This window comes from Podarcis raffonei, chromosome 4, assembly GCF_027172205.1.
Source record: "Podarcis raffonei isolate rPodRaf1 chromosome 4, rPodRaf1.pri, whole genome shotgun sequence".
Classification (NCBI taxonomy): Eukaryota; Metazoa; Chordata; class Lepidosauria; order Squamata; family Lacertidae; genus Podarcis; species Podarcis raffonei.
The window spans coordinates 86724338-86744291 of NC_070605.1; the positions used below are offsets into that span (position 1 = coordinate 86724338).

At 44.7% G+C, this 19954-nt stretch overlaps 1 long non-coding RNA gene across 1 annotated transcript in view; it reads left to right on the top strand.

Moving 5' to 3' along the window:
- The window catches only part of LOC128411923 (uncharacterized), a 219974-nt gene that overhangs the window by 117111 nt on the left and 82909 nt on the right, over positions 1-19954 (top strand). Inside the window, exon 2 of the long non-coding RNA XR_008329968.1 lies at positions 12725-13012. This is a non-coding gene — a long non-coding RNA (uncharacterized LOC128411923). The remainder of the gene's footprint in view (positions 1-12724; positions 13013-19954) is intronic.

Sequence of the window (19954 nt, forward strand, 5' to 3'; positions counted from 1 at the left end):
CACTGGCCTGACTGTGATATTTTCCAGGCGCTGTTGGACTACAACTTCCATAATCCCTGATCCTGCTGCTCATGGGAGTCGTAATCCAAAATATCAGGAGGACACCATGTTGACTACCCTTGCATTGAAAACAACTGCATCAAAATCACAGTGCTGGCCATTTTGCCAGCTCCTTTACCTCCTGTTACCTCCAGCAATTCCTGCACAGCCTGCTGTTGGAGGCATCAGCAAGACAAAGGATCGTTTCCAAAAGAACATACTTACATCCGCTGGGAGTGGCTCTTTGAGTCATTCCCCGGACTATATCTGCTCAACCACACGAGACCAGATCTTCTGGAACCAATTTGCACAGACGATGAGTTTGGAGGAAATATTTTTGCACACATGAGCACTTCCAAGGAATCACTTCCGCTTCTGTTCATGGTTGCAACATTTTGCATTGGGCTTTAAATTGGCCTCAATCCAAGCACTTAACTCGTGCACATGCCAGCAGATAGAGCTTAGTCCACTCAAAATGTCTCCCAGTAGGTCTCCTTTCAGGCCTTCATCTGCAAACAGCCCTATTTATCCCCTAAGAATAAAAATTCATGTATTCCCAAATTCAAAGAGAAACTGTGGGCTGGCTTGCCTGTTAATTCTTTCCATTATTTTATTGCCAGCTGGAAAGAATCAATTGACAGGATTTTTTTTTAATGAATAGGAGGCTACTAAGCAGCAGCAACAGCAACAGCAGAAGATTATGTTTCATTGTGGACAAAACTTTTCCAAGTCATCATCCACTCTCCTTTGCCGTTTGTTTGTTTGTTTGTTTGTTAATTTTGCTTGCTTTTTTTTTAAAAAAAGAGAAAACATGTTTTCCCCACCCAATAAGGATCCCATTAATTACATTCCATTCTTTCCACTTTGATATCTCATTAAAATCTTATAAATGATCATGCAGTGACCTTGAAGGGCATGCATAATACATGAAAGTAAACCTGCAGTAAAATGTATTCTTTCACTCCTGACTGCCTTCATCCCACATTTCATTCTCCCATCCCCAATGACCCCAATATGGGGAGCGGGTAGTTAACGCTGGCGGAGTCGAGGTATGCAATGGTGTGCAAATCCACTAACTCCATTAGCTTTTCTCTCCTGATGACAGCTGCAATATGTTAATGGCTTGTGTTTGGATGCGGCGGGTTGCCGCTGCTACTTAGGGCTAATTACCATAAGATGGTGACAACAGGTGCAAGTGTCGCTTCGCATCAGCGTCAGGCTGCGCGAGCAAAAAGAGCGAGAAGCACCCAAAGGGAACTCACAAAAGATGCAAACTTTAGTCAGCAGGCTGCAAGTCTCTGAAGAATCCTCTGCGATAATGACCTGTGTGTTTCCAAGTGTCTCTCTCTCTCTCTCTCTGCCTTCTCTACCCAAGCAGGCAGCAGAGGGAAGGGAAAGGTACAAGACCAGTAAGTGCTTCCACACACAGAGCAGCCTCCCAGTCATTGCTGTTCTGCTTTAAGCTGCAAATGAAATAGTATCTCTCTTTCCATTCTTCTGGGTTCCAAATGGCCTTAGTGAAGCACAAGCTTGACACGAGTCAACAGTGTGATGCTGCAGCAGAAAAGTAAGCCAACGCAATTCTAGCCTGCATCAACAGAAGTGTAGTGTCCACATCAAGGAAAGAAATTCTATTCTGCCTTGGTCAGACCCGACCTGGAGTACAGTCGTACCTTGGTTCTCGAACAGAATGCATTCCAGGAGTGGACTCCTGGAACCATTCAAAAACTAAGGTATGGCTTCTGATTGGCTGTAGCCAGTCAGAAGCCATAGAAGCCATGCCAAACATTCAGCTTTCAAAAATTGTTCAAAAAACGGAACACTCACTTCTGGGTTTTGATAGTTCAGGAGCCGATTTGTTCGGGAGCCAAGGCGTTTGAGATCCAAGATACTACTGTACTGCATCCAGTTCTGGGCACCGCAGTTTAAGAGGGATATTACTGATAAGCAGAGGAGGATGACCAAGATGATTAAGGATCTGGAAACCAAGCCTTTTGAGAAATGGTTGAGGGTATGTGTAGAGTTGCCATTTCTCAAGAAGTTGTTGAGCTTTTTTTTGGCAAAATCTCAAAAAAGTTTTTTGAGCTATTTATAAGGCAATTCGCCAAAATCTAGACTTACGACTTACGACATGGGTTGCCATACACCCGGATTTTCCTAGACATTTAAGCTATTTCTGCACAGACACCATTACCGACCGCCGTATTCCGGCTATGTCCAGTATTTTCTGGACATATGGCAACCCTAGGTATGTGTAGCCTAGAAAAGAGAACAATGAGGCGATACGACAGCCATCTTCAGATATCTGAAGAGCTATCACATGGAAGGTGGAGCAAGCTTGAGTTCTGTGGCTTCAGAGGGTGGGATCTCAACCAATGGGTTCAAATGGCAAGAAAGGCAAACCTGACTAAACATTAGGAAGAACTTTTCTGACCGTAATAATTGTTCGACAGTGGAACGGACTCCCTCGGAACGTGGTGGACTCTTCCCATTGAAGATTTTTAAACAGAGGTTGGAGGGCAATCAGTCAGGGATTCTTCAGCTTCCGATTTCTGCAATGCAGGGGGCTGGACTAGGTGACCCCAGAGGTCCCTTCCAACCCTACTATTCTATGGAACTAAGTGGACACCTCCACTTTCACCACTCCCAAATTTTGGGAGTGGGTGCGTGATTTTTATTTGGACCCTGGTGTGGAGGAAAGGGGATCAAAGAATCCTTTTCTCTCTCACTACACTCCCAATTGTGACCCCCCCCCACTGCTGCAACTGGGAGAGAGTGGGATAAAATAAACATATAGAAAAACAATTATATTTGGAAGAAGAAAGGTTTTAATTAGTGGAGTTGCAGACTATAGTTGCAGTGGAGAGGCAGACTGTAGAAAAGGAAATGGGCAGGCCATACTACATAGGTCATAAAGGTAAAGGTAAAGGGACCCTTGACCATTAGGTCCAGTCGTGACCGACTCTGGGGTTGCGGTGCTCATCTCGCTTTATTGGCCGAGGGAGCTGGCGCATAGCTTCCAGGTCATGTGGCCAGCATGACTAAGTCGCTTCTGGCGAACCAGAGCAGCATATGGAAACGCTGTTTACCTTCCCGCTGAAGCGGTACCTATTTATCTACTTGCACTTTGACGTGCTTTCGAACTGCTAGGTTGGCAGGAGCAATGGGAGCTCACTCCGTCACGGGGATTCAAACCGCCAACCTTCTGATCAGCAAGTCCTAGGCTCTGTGGTATAACCCACAGCATAGCTGCCCCCAAACCCACTGACCATCTGGGCAAGAGGCCACCGACACTGGGGAGATTGTGCAGCTGTTCCATCATGCTAAAAAAAAAATGAACTTTCTGAGTTCAGCAACAACAAACTGAAGCAGGCACAAAATGTCTTGTGCCCTGTGTCATGCAAATGCTCTGTAAATGTGAGTGGCTCTTTTGCAGTAAATATGCAGTTGGGAAGAAGCCTGTATTTTGCAAACCTTCAGCCTTTCACCAGGGACAGAGCCCTTTTCCAATGTCCTTCCACCTTAGAAACCGCTTGCGGGAACATCACTGCCTTACATTAAGGCCAGGGGCAAAATCAGCTATAATTAAGAGGCACAGAAGCAAAGAGCCATGAATGAATGAGGGCACAGAGGTGAGCATTGACCAGCACATCTACCCCATATGCATCATGCTAGTAATTGGGAGAAGGCTTCTGCAAGATGCAGTACTTTCAAATTAATAGGGATGCCTTCATGAGCTATCTAAAGTTACGTTTCAATAGCATGCCTTTATGGTGCAGCTTGAGCCAAAAGCAGAAGATTGGAATCTATCCAGGACTGCTTATTGAATAAAAGTTTTCCGAAGCTGCATTTATCGCTTTGACTCCACACTGGAGTTCCTGTAATTTCATACGGAGCGAAAACAGTGGGGCATTTTAGTTCTTACACTCGCAATCTCATGCTATGGGTTATGCGGAATTTAGCCCCTTTATAATAGCAAGAAACCTGTGCACACTGAATCTGAGCAGAGGAAGGACACCCCAGGGTGATGTTGCTTTGCTCTTTTGCCTTCCGCAAGCTGCTTTAATTTTATTCACAGGGTTGTGCGAAGCAGTGAAAAGTGACTTCAGAACCAGGTAAAGTGATACCTCGGGTTAAGTACTTAATTCGTTCCGGAGGTCCGTTCTTAACCTGAAACTGTTCTTAACCTGAAGCACCACTTTAGCTAATGGAGCCTTCTGCTGCTGCCGCGCCGCCGGAGCCCGATTTCTGTTCTCATCCTGAAGCAAAGTTCTTAACCTGAAGCACTATTTCTGGGTTAACGAAGTCTGTAACCTGAAGCGTATGTAACCCGAGGTACCACTGTAATTGATATGTATGTCTGTCATCACTAAATATGCAAAGGAGCATTATTTCCATAAGAACCAATCTACCATATCTACCATATTCACTTTATTAAAATAACTTGGTCTAATAGGTAAAATGTGTAAGCAGTTTAAGATGTTTCTCATTGCCCTGTTGGCCTGTAGATGCTTCCCTGTTAGTGAATATTCTGGTTCTAATAGTGGGAGAGCAAGGACTGATTTATATGCTGGAAATAACCAATAGTCTGATGAGAACAAATGCTATGGAACCCTACGAAAGCATCTCTTAGCTGTCCCTTATTTTTATTTTATTGTGTTAGTTATTGCATATTACAGTGGTACCTCGGGTTAAGTACTTAATTCGTTCCGGAGGTCCATACTTAACCTGAAACTGTTCTTAACCTGAAGCACCACTTTAGCTAATGGGGCCTCCTGCTGCCACCGTGCCGCCAGAGCACGATTTCTGTTCTTATCCTGAAGCAAAGTTCTTAACCTGAAGCACTATTTCTGGGTTAGCGGAGTCTGTAACCTGAAGCGTATGTAACCCGAGATACCACTGTACTTCTTCCAACATCCTGCATGGGTGGTTCAGATCTTCAGAGAGAGCCATTCTGATGTTTGGACCTGCCAGGTGGTGAAGAAAAGGCTTATCGGTGGTGGTGCCCTGGCTGAGGAACATGCTTGGCACCAACAGTGTTTTACTTTTTCTGCCAACTTAAAATGTACATGTTCTCTTAGGCATTGGTGCAAGGTTAAGTCAATGGAATCTTCTGCAGCATCTTCAGAATCTTCAAAAGGGATTTTTATAACGATTTGTTGTTCACTGTTACAGTGCTAATGGCCCTTGTTTGAATTCCTATGAGTTATGCCATGTAGGGATGGAGGGAAAATTCAGTTCAGTTGGCATTTAAGGATGTGCCTGTCTAATTTGAACTTTCTGAAACAAGATGGGAGTTGAGATCCAACAACTTATGGAGGGCACCACATTGAGGAAGGGTGGTTTAAGTCACAATTCTGCTCCAATTCTTTTATCATTCACCTTTTATATATGCTTGTTTCAAATGTCGTTTTCTAATGAAAATGCTATTATGTGTATGTACGAAATCCAAACTTGATTTCTTAGACGATAGATAGGATGCTAGGAATAACAATTCACAATAACAGTGCTGCACAAACCTGCTTTTGTTTGTTTCTTTGCCCTCCTTTAACTGTTTTGCTTAATTCCTTTTTCTACAGAAGGAACGTATTAAGCAGGCTTCCTTCTCGCCCAAGAAGTCATTCTGTTACTGTCATTTTATGGGACCAGATTGGTCTCTATTACATTCCCCCTGTTGAGACGTAGCCAGAATGAATTGTAACTGCAGTATGTCCAGCTGTTTTGTAAATAATTCCCATTATTCTTCACATAGTCACGAGAACCTGTGTCACTTCCATCAAGCTCTCTCAGTGGTATGTGTTACCCAAAGCTATTGATTCTGCAGGGATGGAAAGGCCTTTTGTAGAGAATATTGTGACATAATTTGTCTCCATCTCAACAGCTCACTAATTTATATATTCTGGTCTCCTCCAAAACACCCTTTTGGGCTTCTTCACTAAATCAGAAGCAATCTCTCCCCCCCTCCTTTCTCTCTCTTCCCATTATTTTGCATATGATTACATTGTGCACATGTGATCCCAAGATCAGCACAATTTTATTTATCAAGACGGGCTAATTTCCTTGCTGTAGGTGCAGAGGCGCCTCTGATCATGAAGTTCAGTCAATAAGCTGACTTGAGTAAGTAAGCAATTATGCACTGCCTCTGGGAACATTCTCCCCCACCTTACCGATTTTTGCATACTTGTTATCCCAGGAAAGTATCTGAGAAATTAAAATCCACCATGATCAAAGTTTCTTGTTTTTTTTTCTTATCAGTTTCCCTTAGCTGTAAACACGGTGCTTGTTACAGTTACTCTGAACACAATTTACAAGCTAACATGTCACTGCTGTTTATTATATCACTTTCGGCAACGCTACCATCTTGGTGCTTCTAAGAGTGAATCCATTAACAGTGATCCAGTTCAGCACTGGATACAGATCTAGGAATGCATATGTTTTAAAAGGGCAAGTACATTCTGTGTTCTGTTCAGCTCATCCATCCAGATTTTTGTTCAGGGTGGAACTAATAGAACATACATCCTCTTGGCTATTCAAGAAAGGTGCCCTCAGCACCTGTTAAATATTGGGTCGTCTTGGGCAAATAGTGCTTTATCCTGGAATGTCCTCATCTGTGAAGGCCAATTGACTATCTCTACTCCAGTTTTCACCCGGGACGCGGGTGGCGCTGTGGGTAAAAGCCTCAGTGTCTAGGACTTGCCGATCAAAAGGTCGGCGGTTCGAATCCCCGCAGCGGGGTGCGCTCCCGTTGCTCAGTCCCAGCACCTGCCAACCTAGCAGTTCGAAAGCACCCCTGGGTGCAAGTAGATAAATAGGGACCGCTTTATAGCGGGAAGGTAAACGGCGTTCCGTGTGCTGCGCTGGCTCACCAGATGCAGCTTTGTCACGCTGGCCACGTGACCCGGAAGTGTCTCCGGACAGCGCTGGCCCCCGGCCTCTTAAGTGAGATGGGCGCACAACCCTAGAGTCGGACACGACTGGCCCGTACGGGCAGGGGTACCTTTACCTTTTACTCCAGTTTCAGGTGGTGGGCTGAGTTATCAGAGCATTTTGTATCTGATTGTCAGCTCTGTGGTTAAGGATATCAGGAAATTTTGGTGGAAGTGGGGATGGAAACTGACAATGTTTGTAGAGCATGAGACTCCTCAGGCTCAAGGCCATGGGTTTGCCCATGGGCTGGGCAAAAGTTTCCTGCATTGCAGGCGGTTGCAACGCTATGACCCCATGATTCTATGATCCCATGTCAGAACAGAAATAAATAGGGAGTACAACTGGCATTTGCTGTTGTTGTTGCTTTGAGTCTGCAGGTGATACGTAATTGATGTTTACTTCCCCATTTGAATTGTGTTTCCTTTGCAATGAAATTAATGGGGTGGAATGATGTGATTAACCAGTAATTTACATAATTATATAAATGACATAATTTTGCAACAGTGGACAGTGAGATGAATATCACAGTTGTTGGTGGAATACCAACTGCAGCAGAAAGTGAATACAGTGGTACCTCTGGTTACGTACTTAATTCGTTCCGGAGGTCCGTTCTTAACCTGAAACTGTTCTTAACCTGAAGCACCGCTTTAGCTAATGGGGTCTCCTGCTGCCACCGGAGCACGATTTCTGTTCTCATCCTGAAGCAAAGTTCTTAACCCATGGTACTATTTCTGGGTTAGCGGAGTCTGTAACCTGAAGCGTATGTAGCCCGAGGTATCACTGTATATGTGACATATACAAGGCAGACTCGCCATCTGCAGTTGTGGGATGCTTTCAAAATTTCTTCTGGATAGAAGTGCTGTAATTGTAAATGATGTTCTTTGACAGCATTCAATAGGGCAGTGGAGGGAGAATTTGAGAAGAACCAGCACATCCAGAGCACTACCAGTCTCACATCAGCCAGGGCAGAAGTTTGGAGAGGGACAGTTCTAGGAAAAATAATTGTAAAAGCTCCAGGGCTCGTGTATTTTGCCTCCCTTGTTAGAGGCACATCAGGGGAATCGGAGGCCTTTGGCTCCTGCAGACTCTCCAAAGACACCTCAAGCTCTCCACTTGGAGAACTTAGTGTCATGAGACAACATACATCTGCTGTAAAATAAAATAAAATATAAAATAAAATAAAATAAGGTATGTTTTCCTTCCCCTTCCTTCCCCTGCCAACAACAGTCAGTGATATAGAGTGTTGAACACACAACATTGTATGCCACAGGATCAGGGTAAGTTTTTTGGGATATTACAGAAGGAAAAGGTGACACTGGCCTGTGGGTGACTGCTGCTTTGGGCATGTATGATTTAGGAGTGTATTCAAAGTTAGTCCAAATACAGAGCAGACCTGTTGAAAATAAACGACACAATGAACTTAGGTCTGTTAATTTCAATTGGTCTACACTGAGTAGGGCTGTATATAACCCATCGGGTGGCATTCAACCAAGTAGACCCGTTCAAATTAATGACTCCAACTTAGTCATGTTCCTTGATTTCAGGGGGCCTACTCTGATTAAAACTTAGTTGACCAGCCCCCACAATGCCTAGTTCTGGCCTGTAACTGTAGGCTTCCTGTAGCTGTAGCAGCAGTTCTCTGCCATGCTCTTGGAAGCACAAAATGAAGTGTTGTCCTCTTTGGCCAGCTGTCTCAGACGTCCATTCAAGTGCTCCTGATTGCCTCCTCTTTCCATCATTCTTTCTCACAATAGGCTCTTTGCCAATTCTCTTGATTAACTTGTCAGTCTTCACAGTATCATTCTTAACCTTTGACCCAGGAGACAAATCACTGTCTTGTTAGCTCAGCTCTTTTTCAGAGGAAATCGCTATTTGGAGCGCATGTGGCTCCTTGGCAGATCTTTTGCTCTCATCATATCCAAGCTGCTTCCTCCAGGATCATTTCCCATTTTTGTGGTTGCATTCAGGCATGCGAGTCTGCAATGTAAACACTTGCTGTTTGTCTCATTTCAACACCGACTCGTCTCCTTTTCTTTCTTTCTTTCTTTCTTTCTTTCTTTCTTTCTTTCTTTCTTGTCTCCTGGGATGTAGAAATGGTGAAATGTCCATAAAGAACGGCTCTCTCTTGTGCAATGATCATTGGTGATACATCCTGTTCTCTCAAAATGGCACCACTACTGTCAAGAGCTCACAGCCCTAGAGCAGAGCTGGGGAACCCTTTTCAGCCTGAGGGGCAAATTCTATCCTGGGGAGCCATCCAGGGACCACTGGCGGAGGAAGAGGGGTGCGGTAGGTGTGGTCTGCCCTGGGTGTTATCCCTGAGGGGGGTTGACATTGGTGCGCCAGCCCCCTGGGATTCTCTTCGTGGGCTTCAACGCCCTGGGACCCTCGCCGCTTGACACAGGCGATGCCCCCGTGGGTGGCTAGCCCCGGAGCAGCTAGCTCCGCCTCTGCCAGGGACCACATGCAAGTGGTGGGCGGGGTCAGAGACAAAAGTGGGCGGAGCAACAAATGTAAATCATACCTTTATACTATAGACTTGTTTCTGCACATGCTCATGTAGAAGAGTTTGGATTTGATATCACTACCCTAAGGAGTCTCAAAGCGGCTAACAATCTCCTTTCCCTTCCTCCCCTTCCTCCCCCACAACAAACACTCTGTGAGGTGAGTGAGGCTGAGAGACTTCAGAGAAGTGTGACTAGCCCAAGGTCACCCAGCAGCTGCATGTGGAGGAGCAGGGAAGCGAACCCGGTTCACCAGATTACGAGTCCACCACTCTTAACCACTACACTACACTGGCTCTGGTGTACCCACCTCTGCCTTCCATCCAGCCAAATAAGAGTTCAGGGGCATGTTCCACTCTAGCCAGGCAAAAACACTCAAGTTGGGTGTGGTTGGGGAGGGGTGCAGGGCCAGACAGAGGAACCTGGAGGGCCGCATTTGCCCCCCTCTGGCTTGAGGTTCCCTGAGCTACAGCGTGACATCCCCAGCTGCTTTTAAGCAGGTGGGTCGAAAGCGACATTAGAACCAAGTGCTCCTGCAAGATTGGAGGCTGTGCTCTGCATGGCTCGAACTGCGGACAGCCGTTTCGAACTAACCCATGAAAAATAGGTTAAAGCTCTAATGGCGGTTTTTGTGTGCACTCCCTGGGAGTCAACAGGGGCAATTTGTGGGCTTCCAAGGGAGTAATTTGGCATTTAGTTAAGTGTAACTAGTGGAATAACATAAAAGAGATATGATAACACCTCTGAGCTTTGCATTAGTTATACTTTGTCAGGTGTGAACTTTACCGTGATGAGCCACTTAAACTTTTATGGAACCTCAGTGTACAGACGCATCAGGAAAGGTGTTTTACTGTAAGAATAAAAGTTAATTTGCCCTGTTGTATATTCTCGGCAAGGAAAGTAGCCTATATAAAATAAGTTATGGTATATAGAGCAACTGGCAAAGGTTTTTTGCAAAAGTCCATGTGAACTGGTAGGCTGTAGCCTTCCCGCATTTGTCATGTCTCGTATGTCTAATTCCTAAACGAACATTAGCAATCCCGTTTCCCTCTTATATAATATTTTACGGACTTTTCGAGGTTTGTAGAATTGTAGAATTGGAAGGTACCCTGAGGATCACCTAGTCCAACTTCCTGCAATGCAGGAATATGCAGCAGTCCTGGGGGAAGAACCTGCAACCTTGGCGTTATCAGAAGTGTAAGACAATGGCTAATAAGACTGGACTGAGAATAAGCAAGAAGCTTTTGATAATTGTGCCCCTGCCACGATGGACACAGTAGCTGCTTTTAGACACAAAGCCTTAACTCCCTCATCTAAAAAAACAGAGTATCTTTAAAATTTCCGAGGTTATGTATGTGAATAAAGGTAAAGAGACCCCTGACCTTTAGGTCCAGTCGTGGCCGACTCTGGGGCTGCGGCGCTCATCTCGCTTTATTGGCCGAGGGAGCCGGCGTACAGCTTCCGGGTCATGTGGCCAGCATGACTAAGCCACTTCTGGCGAACCAGAGCAGCGCACGGAAATGCCGTTTACCTTCCTGCCAGAGCGGTACCTATTTATCTACTTGCACTTTGATGTGCTTTTGAACTGCTAGGTTGGCAGGAGCAGGGACCGAGCAACGGGAGTTCACCCCGTCACGGGGATTCAAACTGCAGACCTTCTGATTGGCAAGTCCTAGGCTCTGTGGTTTAACCCACAGCGCCACCTGCATCCCAGATGTATGTGAATGGTGCACTTTTAATACTCAGAAGTGTAAGGTTAATAATGAACATGGTGATAAAAAGGTTATTGTTATTAAGGAAAGTCTTTCAGTAATAGACTATGCATCTAGCCTGAAAATTAAGGTTGAGGAACCTGTGGGCATCCAGTTGTTGTTTGACTACAACTCCCATCATCCCTATACAATCTTCATACTGCCTTGGGCTGATGGGAGTTGAGGTTCAACAACATTTAGAGAACCACTGCCCCATCCTTGTGGTAAACACACCGAAAATTGCAATCTTATTGGATCACGTTATAAAATAAGCTCAGGATATGCTGTTCTTAAGACTAGTGTAGAACTATTTTCCTGGTCCATCAGACATTTATCTAAATGGTTCCTTTTCCTCTCTTTTCTACATTTTAAATATTTCATTGGACTGTGTTTTTTTTAACCTACAATTTCTGCTGTGCAATTGATTTAAAAAGATGTGGCATACCTGTGAGATCTTTAGAGACCCTGCAAGATAGCTTTCAATACATTCTACTTCAGGAAATGCAAAAAAAAACTCTAATTAAAATAACTGCATGGAGGTTGGAATAATAAGTGCCACTTTTCAGGATGAATAAACACACTTCGGAAAAGTTGAAATGGAAATAGGTTTTGACATAACCTTCCTCTCGTCTCCCAAATACTTGTTCCAGTTTGTATATAAAGCAAAAAGGTGGGTTTTTAAAAACAAAATAAAGAAGTCAAGTTAGCAACTTGTGCATATTGCAAAACCAGTGGGTGTTTCTAATCACAACCCTGTATATTTAGCTTTTGGTAATCTATGCATTGATTTATGAAGGTCTGGTCCTCTGGGAAGTGTCCACAAATTCACATGATCTCCTCCAAGTGCTAGATTGTGCACGGGAGTCCTTTATTTATCTGAGATTTGTTTTATTCTATTTTTACCCTCATGCAGCCAATCAGTTCTCTGGTGACTCAACATCTGAGGAGGCTCAGAAGCACAAGTTATTCCAGCAATTCTATGGAATAAATTAGATTCTTTAATGCATTTGCTGATCAGGCCATGGGATAATTTATTCTGTCTGGATTTGCTACCTGGATTTGCAAATTCTGAAAAGGTCCACCACTTGCAAAAGGGCAAAATATTTGCAGTCCTGATATAAAGATGCTTGTTCTTTGATAGCCAAACACTCAGTGGTTGCATTACCAAAGCTTGGTAGCCTAGATGTGCAGCTCCACATCTTTTTAGACAAATGCAGAAGCTGCTAGGTTTTCAAAATATCACATTCTGAATTTTGCACATTTGTTGTTTGCGTTTCAAAAGGCATTTGTTTACCTAGAATGGCCACTGTGAAAATAGGATGTTGGACTAAGTTAGTTTTTGGCTATCTCTTTTTGTGTTCTTATGGCTGTCTATGGTATATATCTTGTTTAATACATACAACAGTTCTCTAGATTGTAGCCCATATGTTTTGTAGTACGAGGTAACAATCCAGTTTATCAGGATTGTTAATTTACATTCTTCTTTACTCTTTTTTCTCAAAGGGATAGAAATGACTCACACCCTATTAGAAATTCACTATAAACCAAACTGGGACATTGAAACTCTGCATATATTGAAGTGACAATATGGATTACAGCCTTGCTTTCCTTGGAATGGGAATCTGCATACAACAATATTCAGCATATATTGTCATGAAGCAAACAAAATCAGTGGTGGTTTTCCTCTCAGAATTTAAGCAATGAGACTCGGTGAAAAAGACTAGAATCATGATGAATACAGGTGTAACCTGAAGATAACAAGATGTATCATGCACATGTGTTTACCACTAGGTAAGATATTTTTATTCTTGTTTATCCAAATATATCACTATGTAGGTATAAAATGTGCAAGAAAGAATTTCTGTGAAAAGATGTCAACTGGGAGGATAATTTCTTCAGCCAACAAGGCAATGCAAGCTTCCTTCACAGAAAATGGTTTCTAGCCTGCCAAATTGTTTTCACTCATTTTAATATTGCAATTAACATTTTTGTAACCTGCCTTTGCCCACATGGCAAAGAGATGGTAGGAAATCCAATGAAACAACCACAATAACAAAGAGGCCATACTTGAATCTATGTGTATTCACTTAGAAATAAATCTACCAAATTCAATGACATTTGCTCGCTGTGGGTGTGAACACACACATTTTGGAAGGAATTCAATGCCATAGTAAGTTAAAGTCCCTTACTGATGTACTAGTTGTGCTAGTCTGCATGTGCAAGAGAAGGCAAGGAATCTAGGGCTGCCTGAAGGCGCTGTTTTGGGGTCTTTGGGGTCTTCCTAAAAAAAAGCTCAGCAACTTTCTGGGTGTCCTGATTTTTACTTTTTGAAATATGGCAACCCTAGACGCCTTTACCCTGGTATGGCTCCCCTTTATCACATACACAGTCCAACAAGACAATGACAAAAATCAATATGGCTAACCTGATCCAAAACACCCACCCACCCACTCACACATGAAAAAAAGATCACCACAGCCAATCACAAACAACCACACGCTAGGTCAACCCCAACCTCTCTCACCACCAAAGGAACACAAGTGAACAGCAGAGAACCTGCACAAACGATGCTGACACAAAACCCCAAATATATTAAGTATAATAGAAACATCGCCACCCGACCCCACCCCCACTCACCTTTCCCCCCCTCCACCTCTTTACCCCTCTTATTCCTAATGTCTCAACAAATGAAACTGACCTGTAAAAATGCTACTTGGAAGAGAGAGAGAGAGAGAGAGAGAGAGAGAGAGAGAGAGAGAGAGAGAGATTGCACATACTTTTGTAAACCAAGAAAATCTTTAATAAAAATACATTTTTTTAAAAAAGAAATATGGCAACCCTACAGGAAGCCAACATGGTTATCACGGCTGGTTGCAAAACAGATTGCTGTGGTCCTGATATTCCTGTTGCACAAGTGGTTTCACAACAAGTTTATGCTAGCGCAATTGTTGCATTGCATTTCATATTGTACAACCATTATTCTCACCCTCACACTAGCAAAACAGCTCTTGCCCGAGAGGTCAGATAATGATGAATCTGGGCCTTTTCTTGCATCTAGCCAGAGGTGGAACGGTAACTCTTGATAGGTAAAAAAGGTAAAGTACCTCTGGACGGTTAAGTCCAGTCAAAGGCGACTTTGGGGTTGCGGCGCTCATCTTGCTTTCAGGCCAAGGGAGCTGGTGTTCATCCACAGACAGCTTTTCCGGGTCATGTGACGAGCATGACCAAACCGCTTCTGGTGCAATGAAACACCATGACGGAAACCAGAGTGCATGGAAATGCCATTTACTTTACCACAGCGGTACCTATTTATCTACTTGCACTGGTGTGCTTTCGAGCTGCTGGGTTGGCAGGAGCTGGGACAGAGCAATGGGAGCTCACTCCGTTGTAGGGATTCTGGTGGCGTTGTGCTCTAAAGCACTGAGCCTCTTGGGCTTACAGATCAGAAGGTAACTCTTGGACACATATATGCCCACAGACAGCATTCAGAACGTTTTGATACATAATTCTAATTTCATGATTAGGTATGTTAAGATCCTAAACACATCATCATGATTACATTTACTACATAGACATTGAAAAGGAGCATTTTAATGCCCTACACCCACTGATGCAGATCTAGTTACCCACATTTCCAAAATGCCACTAAATGCAAGGGAGTGCCCAGCTACAAAGTCCTGGTGATGATCCTATTAAGCAGGGTGTGGGAGGCCTAGACTCTCTAGTTAACACCACCATTTAGATGTAGGCTTATTAGAGCCAAGAGTGCATTACGATTGGTAAAAAAAATAATTGCATATGCCTTTTATTTTTTGGCAGTTGGACATACAACAAGAAACTATCCTTCTTTTAAGCAATATTATAATATAGTCAGATTATATCATATTTCCACCTTCCAGTACTATCTACATAATCCTTCCATCTCCTTGCCATGCAATAACTATGCATGTCACTGCACTGCATCAACCCGCATAGCTATGCCAATATGCACATACCAGGTTAGTTCCCACACAAGTGGTCCTCAATAATTTTGAACAAGAGCATTTTGAGCAAGAGCAACAGTGGTTGCGTCCTGTTTTCCATAGCGATGGCAATTAGGACTGGGCGATTAGACAATGGGACACTATTGGCTTAAAGTGGAGTAATTGAGTGTATCTTGTTTGTTAATCAGGCTAGCCAATTTAACTAACGCTGAGCAGCATGTCCATTATATCTACTGACAATGACAATGGAATGGGTTCCACTTTCATCAAAATCAGTTTTGCTTGTCCAATTTATTAAGATGGTCCTGGCTCAATGTTTATAGGCTTTGTGGTTTATCATAATTTATTTGGCAGTCAACCAATTAAACCAATTTTTCATTCAATTAGCTGTGCTCCAGTAATAGATGAATTAATCAATATATCAAACACTGCTTGTACCATCCCTTATCCTGGACAGCTACTTAAAGAGATTTGGTTGTACTGGTGAAGGTAGACTAATTAAACTTAACATTGTTTGCAGTTGTCGGCATCATAATGCAAATATGATAGCTCTGAGTCAGGAGAAATTCTTGTGCAGAAGCTGGCATCAATACACATCACTAAGGTGGTCACAGAAGCATCTAGAGACACATCTGTATCACAACAGTTATATGGACCCCATTAAATCTGCTTGATATATCTTTTGATGTCCAGGGAGGGGGTTGGGCATTATTGGTGTTTGTAACCACAGTTAGAGTCCAACCACTGAATGTCTGAAAACTATGATTCACCACTAGACATCCTGGATCTGAAAGCAATTTTTTTAATCTTATAGAGGGGGATAATTCCATGGATACTTTGAAACATCCCTTCATTGAACTTAAGGATCACCAGTTTACAAATTCATTGTGACATTAGATTGTATTTGGACATTGCCTTGAACTCAGCCACTGGTTTGTCTGAATGATAGTTGGCAAACTCTTGTTCAGAGCCACTATGGCCTATACCACAGGTATCCAAATACTAAATATCTGACTTTCAGTTACAGATGCTGGGAGCTATCCAGCAGAACTGAACCCAGAGTACAGCAGTATAACCTCTGTGTTCTACCCTACCTGCTGCTTCAAATCAGCCCTCATGGTGTTGTTGTTTAGTCATTTAGTCGTGTCCGACTCTTCGTGACCCCATGGACCAGAGCACACCAGGCACTCCTGTCTTCCACTGCCTCCCACAGTTTGGTCAAACTCATGCTGGTAGCTTCAAGAACACTATCCAACCAACTCGTCCTCTGTCGTCCCCTTCTCCTTGTGCCCTCCATCTTTCCCAGCATCAGGGTCTTTTCCAAGGAGTCTTCTCTTCTCATGAGGTGGCCAAAGTATTGGAGCCTCAGCTTCAGGATCTGTCCTTCCAGTGAGCACTCAGGGCTGATTTCCTTCAGAATGGATAGGTTTGATCTTCTTGCAGTCCATGGGACTCTCAAGAATCTCCTCCAGCACCATAATTCAATAGCATCAATTCTTCGGCGATCAGCCTTCTTTATGGTCTTTTGAGCCCAAAATGTGAGTGAGTTCACCTTCCCCATTTTCTCTCTCTTTCTGCCGCCTCTTCGTTTCTCTCTTTCTCCTACCTGCTTTATTATGTTCCCCCCTGTGATGGCCTGGGAATCTGATTCAGAGGCTGAACTGGAGGAATCCCAGCCTGCACAGGAGTCCCCGCCTCCAGGGCCGGCTGAGCTGGGGCAGGGCCTTGATTCTGAAGCGCCTGCACCTGTGCCGGATCCTCAGGACAGGCACCAGGTGAATCCACTCTGACTCCGGAGGTGGTTGAGGACTCAGTACCTACAGGTGAGTCTCCCCCTGGACCCAGTAACCCTTCAGCCTCTCCTGAACTGCAGAGGCTCAGGGCAGAGAAGCTCAGGGAACTGGTTTCTCCCAGGAGGAGTGCTCGCCTTAAGGCCAGGAGAGGCGTGTCTCCTGGGGGCGGGGACCGCCCCTGGCCTCAGAGAAGATAAAGGCCAGTCAGCCCAGTCCCAGGTTGCGGGAGCAATGTCGTTGATGAGCTCTTTTGGCCAGCATCCAGTCCTGTTCCCCCAGAGTTCCTGTCCTTGCCCGGCTTCTCACTGTGGACCCCGCTTCGCCCGTGGAGGACTGTCTGCCGACCCTCAACTCAGGTCCTGGACCTCGCCCCACAGTAAACTCCCCCCTGGACCAGCACACCCCCTCTGACTTCCATTTCACCTGCATGAAATTAGGGTTGCAGGTTGCTCATCTCTGGCTTTGTAGCAGAACCTTGGACAGCCACTGCCAGTCCATGTATACAAGCCCATAGGCCAAATAAAGCCCAGCAGAGACCCTGATTTGACCCCCGACAACATGTCCCTCAACCCCATCCAACAGCCCTCATATGTTACATCAGGTGTGGGGCAGGTGAAGATGTGCCTGCAGAGGAACGGTTGGGACTTCAAAGTACGCTTCTGATTATTTCTTGGCAAATGGGGCTCTCTCAGAGCTGACAGCAAGTCCCACTGGGATTGGGAATGGGACTCCCTATTGCAGCCAAGAGGTCTTGTTGATTGGTCCTGACAGCATGCCTTCCAAAGAGTTCATAATGATGTCAGGTGATTGACAGGTGGGCAACCCCACCCACCCAAGCGGCCCATGGGGAGTGGAGGAGGCTGGGATCCAGTTTGCCGGTCAGAAACAACAAGAAAAATCCCTGCAATTACAATATCAGCCAATTCCCTATACTCTAATTGTGCTTAGTAATGCAACCTAAATATATTTGTTTCTGTGCTGAACTCAGCAACACGCCAGACCGAAGTCACTGCAGATCCTTGTCTATATTTGTGTTTTTAAAAATCAAAGCTTTCTATTAATGCCTATGATCATTAATGCTAAAAACAAAAAGAGGCATTTTGAAAAGTGAGGTAATGGTTTATTGTATTGTTTGAGGCTTCCTCTTTCTATCAGTGCTGGGAAGTTGAAGGCAACCTTTACAGGGTGACTTTTCTTTGGAGGAGAGAGAACAGTGCAGCCTCGAGGCTGGTATTGTAAAACGAACAAACAAAGCTACTTACAAGTTGTCAGGGACTGGCTGGGCACTGAAAAGTGGTGGCCGGATCCTGATGAGTTGGCACCAGGAGAAAGGGGGTTGGAGACTTGGAAGAAGGGATCTGTGATCTGGGGGAACCTGTAACAGCCAGGAGACGAGAGTCAGAGGCAGGAGAAGCTGCAAGATTGGAGAGTGAATAACAGGTATGGGTAAAGGTAAAGGTAAAGGACCCCTGAATGGTTAAGTCCAGTCAAAGGCGACTAGGGGGTTACGGAGCTCATTTCGCTTTCAGGCCAAGGGAGCCGGCGTTTATCCACAGACAACTTTCCAGGTCATGAGGCCAGCATGACTAAACCGCTTCTGGCACAACAGGACACCATGATGGAAACCAGAGCGCACGGAAACACCATTTACCTTCCCGCTGCAGCGGTACCTATTTATCTACTTGCACTGGTGTGCTTTCAAACTGCTAGGTTGGCAGGAGCTGGGACAGAGCAACGGGAGCTCACCCCGTCGCGGGGATTTGAACCGCCGACCTTCTGATCAGCAAACCCAAGAGGCTCAGTGGTTTAGACCACAGCGCTACCCACGTCCCACTAACAAGTACAGGGAGGGAGGTCAGGCTGGTGTAGAATCAAGGGCTTCCATATCTCCTCCTCCTCCTGTCCCCACCTCTCCTGCTCCACTGTCTCCCAGGACCAGAAAAGGATTGAAGACAGAGTAGCTTTTTTTAGGCAATCAACCAAATTTTTCTGAAATTCCCCCCAGGAAATTCCGGATGTATGACAACCCTAAGAGGGAGGAGCAGAAGCAGGCATAGTCTTCACCTGCTTCCACACAGGTCAGGTGGAGGTGATACATAAGCCAAGGTTGAGGATGGAGCCTCTCTGTTGCTGCAACTGCTTCATCAGGTACACACCTGGGAGTGTCTGAGAGACGGACATGCCATTCTCTAACTTGTATATGTACTTATGACAATGGAGAGTTGATTCCTTTTTCTGGAGATTCCTCACCTGAGAGTGCCATGACACAAATGTATGGGAGCAGACCAAAAGACATAGGTAGAATAACAACATCCCTCAAAACCATCTCAGAACATTGGACTAGATGGACCGCTGGCCTGATCCTCAAAGCAGGACCTGAGTGCAACTGCAGTGGTACCTCGGGTTACATACACTTCAGGTTACATATGCTTCAGGTTACAGACTCCGCTAACCCGGAAATAGTGCTTCAGGTTAAGAACTTTGCTTCAGGATGAGAACAGAAACCGTGCTCTGGTGGCGTGGCAGCAGCGGGAGGCCCCATTAGCTAAAGTGGTGCTTCAGGTTAAGAACAGTTTCAGGTTAAGAACGGATCTCTGGAACAAATTAAGTACTTAACCCAAGGTACCACTGTACATTTTCCCCAGTTCTGTTTCCCATAAATTGATATTCAGGGACACACAACCTCTGACAATGGATATAGAACATGCATAGATCTGTAGAGCCACAGGTTGTGCTAGGCAGTGTTTATACACTGAGGTGAGTGATCCAGCCCCACCAGCCCCACTCCTGAGTGAGGCTAGTTGATCAACAGTCTCCCAGTGAAGGAAATAATCAGGACAATTTCTCTCTGAAGATGAATGAATGAATGCCTAAGTCTAACAAAGACAGCTGTATTCACATTCTACCCACCACCCACCCCTCGCTAACTGCTTTCCCCTTCATTTGGCATTGTGTAA